Here is a 4,423-nt window from a genome sequence, read left to right as displayed (position 1 = left end):
TGGCTGAAAAAGATCGGTGCAAGTGTGAAGGCAGAAAACCAGCAAAAATCAGCATTGCATGGAACTGCAAGAATTCTTTGCAGGGTTCTTGAAGCATGACCAGTAGACAAGTGCCACCTTGGTCCGCTGGCTGTGGACAGCTGACACTTTTCATCATACCCAGCAAAATAAGTTGTGAGCTTTCACCAAATAATAACAACAACAACAACAACAGCAGCAGCAGCAGCAGCAGCAGCAGCAGCAGCAGCAACAACAACAACAACAACAACAACAACAACAACAACAACAACAACAACAACAACAACAACAACAACAACAACAACCACCACCACCACCATCACCATCACCATCATCATCATCATCATCATCAACAACAACAACAACAACAACAACAACAACAACAACATCATCATCAGTTTTCCATGAAGGGATGGACAGCTTAACAGGTTCCATAGTCAGTTTTGGCTTGGTTTCTACAGCTGAATACCATTCCTAATGCCAACCATTTTCTAGTTTGTACTGAGTGGTTTCTATGTGGCACCAGCATCAGTGTTTTTTGCGTAGCATCACTGCTGTGACAATTTTTTTAAACAGAATACCTTTCCAATATTCAATATTTTCTTAGAAATGCAGTTCAAAATTTACCCTTGATCATGTTTTCTTTAAAACCCATTTTTAGCACTCTTAGAAGACTGAAGAGTTATCTATGCAACACTATGGGAGAAAATCATATGAATCATTTGATCCTACTTGTATTGTAAAATCATATGCAAATGTAATTTTGCATGAAATGTTGCCATGGTTTAAGAAACTCCTGTTTCAACATTTTCCTGATGAGAAAATGAAGTTTTAATATCAAAAATGTCATCTAATATTTTTGATTTGTGGTCAAAACCTTTTGCAATATATTTGTTGTTGTACCACCACTATAGTTGTAGCTTGTGTAATTTATTAATTAGCATAATCAAGTTATTCTTTGATCTTTCAAATTTTAGAAAAATTGGAAAACTTTGTCACAGTGGAAAGTACCTCAGCTAGTGGAAATTCACTTATTTTTGAACTCACTGACCTGGTTAACTGAGATTTTGCATTGCTCCAGGGAAGCCACATTTGCATAGTTTAAATAGCTTCAAATTTCTGTGCTGTTGCCTATAAGCAGTGCAGTCTATGAATGCAGATTTTCCCAAGCTGCAGATGAGCAACCCCTACATGTGGAATTCTATGAAAGACATTAGACAGAGCATCATCATCATTATTTAACGCCCTCCTTCCATGCTGGCATGGGTGGGACAGTTTGACAAGAGCCAACCAGGAAGAAGCCTGCACCAGACTTCTGTAACAGTTTTGGCAGGATTTTTACTGCTGGATGCCCTTCCCAACACCAGCCAGCCACTCGGCAGAGTGGACTTAATGATTTTTATGTGGTAAAAGCACAGGCAAGGTAGGTTTTGGTAAGGTTTCTACAGCTGGATGACCTTTCAAATGCCAACCACTTTACAGTGCAGACTGGGTGCTTTTAAGTGGAACCTCCACTGATAGGGTCACCAAGTACTTCCAAGACAAAAAAAAACTCTTTTGAGAGGGGAGGGAGAATCGGGGAAAGTGATCATGTGTCAGATGATGAACAGTTAAAGTGAGACAGAGAGACAGAAACAGGTGGTACAAGGTTACCTGGCCAGAGAGAGAGAAAGAGATCAAAATTGAAGACAGAAACAGGTGCGCTGCTGCAAAGGAAATGCATGGTTACCCAACCTGAGGGAAGTGCAAGAGAAGGAGAGAGTGAGTGGGAGATAGCAGGATAGAGATGGTGGCAAAGTGCTGGGCATACTCACAAGGGATGGAGATCAGAATATAAATGGGATGGTTGAGTACAGGAAGAGAGAGATGATGGTAAGTGCCAGGGCATACCCTTGAGGTTTGAACGCCATAATATAAGTGGCAGGCTACTGCGAAGGGAGTGTGATTAAAGAGAGCAGAGTGGGAAAATGAGTTCTGAAAACCTGGGTATGTAGATAATCGGGGCGGGGGGGGGGCTACTGGATAGCAATGATACAGAGGAACAGGGCCATGAGGACAGGACTAGGGAGTGAGAGCTAGGCATAGTGTTTGAAGGAGGAAATGTGAGGAAGAGAAGATATGTAGAGATGTAGATTGGTTTGTTGGGGTAGGGTGTGTGAAAAGGTTTTGCTATGTGTGGGTGGAACACACAGGTCAGGGGCTAGCAGATAGGAATACTACAGTGAGACAGGGCGTGTGGGTGGAACACAGTTCGGAAGCTAGTGGAGAGTAACGATACAGTGGCACAGGGCCAAGAGGACAGGATTGAGGAGTGGGAGGTAAGCATAGTGCATGAAGTGGAAATGTGAGGAAGAGAAGAGATGTAGAGTTGTAGTTTGGTTTCTTTGTGGGAGAGTGTGTGAGAAGTTTTCTCGTTAAGTGTAGGTGGGTCACACAGCACTTCCAGAACTCAGTTTCACTGACATGGGCAGGTCTTCTCAAGAACTTCATATCATCAGACATCTTGGTCCATTGTCATTTCCTCTAGGAGGCTCAACATCCTGAGATCGGTCCTTGCCACTTCATCCCATGACTTCCTGGGTCTTCCTCTTCCACAGGTACCATCTACTTTCAGTGATCAGCACATCCTTATGCAGCTGTCCTCATTTATACACATCATATGTTCAAACCAATGTAGTCTTCTGTCTTGCATGCTACATTTGATTCCTCTTATGCCCAACTTTTCTCTCAATACATTTGCACTTTGTCGTACATGTGGACTGATGTTACACATCCTTCATTTCTCTCCAGTCTACACATGTCTTCTGCATTCAGAGCCCATGTCTCACTACCATGGAATATAGCTGTTCACACACAAGCATCATATAGTCTATCTTTCACTCTGAGAGAGAGTCCTTTTGTTACCAACAGAGGTAATAGCTCTCTGAACTTCCTCCACCCAATTCTTATTCTAGAAACAATACTTTCAGAGCATCTTCCATCATTGCTAATTTTGTCACCTAGGTAACAGAAACTATCTACAACCTCAAGAGAGCCTCCTGAGTATTTGAGAGAATCTAAGTCCCATGTGCTCTTAGTGCTTATTGTTCCTGCACATCTGTCACATACACAGACAACTTTATCTGTTAATCTACCTGTGATTCCACTGCACTTCTTATGTATCCATAGTTTACACTGGGTGCAGCAAATGGAATTTCTTTCAACTCCTTTCCTACTAATTGAGTGCAGCCTTTGGTTCTCATGCTTTAGTAAGTTATTTATAAAATTTTCTTCGCTGTAAACATATTTACTTAATCATAAACATATTGTGCATAGTTTATAAACATTGGAGAGTAATATTCTTGCAACGATGTTGCAATACATATTTCTAAGACATATTTCTAATACATATTTCTGCGGTATTTTGATACAACTGATACATACATGGTACTTCATTTAAATACAGTGGTACATACATGGTAGATTAGAAAACTCAAATGGTACAAATATGTACCAGACTAAAAATAGTGTCTACATAATTGGCACCACCGTAAACCATCTAATAAGCATCTGCACAATATAGTTTTACCAAAATTTTAGAGATAAATGCATGCAAATCTTGAGAAAAAATTCCAGGTTGAAAGGGTTAATAGGGACAAATGCGAGAAATTATTAGAAATTTATTAGAAATTTAAATTGATTAGAACTACCAGTGAAGTCATTCTTTCCCTTTTTCAAATATATACATTCATCGTTTAACGTCTGCTTTCCATGCTAGCATGGGTTGGACGATTTGACAGAGTACTGGCGAACTAGATGGCTACACCAGGCTCCAATCTGATTTGGTAGAGTTTCTACAGCTGGATGCCCTTGCTAATGCCAACCACTCCGAGAGTGTAGTGGGTGCTTTTACGTGTCACCGGCACGAAGGCCAGCCAGGCGGTACTGGCAATGGCCATGCTCAGAATGGTGTATTTTACATGCCACCTGCACAGGAGCCAGTCCAGCGGCACTGGCAATGACCTCACTTGAATGTTTTTTCATGTGCCAGTAAGGCAACGCTGGTAACGATCACACTCAAATGGTGCTATTTACATGCAACTGACACAGAAGCCAGTCAGCTGCTCTGGCAATGATCATGCTCGGACGGTGCTCTTAGCACTCCACTGGTACAGGTGCCATCACGATTTCGGTTTCACTTGCCCCAACAGGTCTTCGCAAGCAGAGTTTAGTGTCCAATGAAGGAGAGGTTGGCATGGGTGCCAGTCGTCGAATTCTGATAAAATGTCTTATTGATGTGTTTAGTTTCTTTCTTTCCCTGATGAGAAGATTGCATTGTTTTACACCATTTTATTCCTTCTGGAATAATACCAATGTTTTCTTCGAAAAATATGTCAGAAGTAAAAGGATTTGAATAACACCTGCA

Source organism: Octopus bimaculoides, chromosome 11, assembly GCF_001194135.2.
Source record: "Octopus bimaculoides isolate UCB-OBI-ISO-001 chromosome 11, ASM119413v2, whole genome shotgun sequence".
Classification (NCBI taxonomy): Eukaryota; Metazoa; Mollusca; class Cephalopoda; order Octopoda; family Octopodidae; genus Octopus; species Octopus bimaculoides.
Note: the sequence above shows the minus strand (reverse complement) of the source record.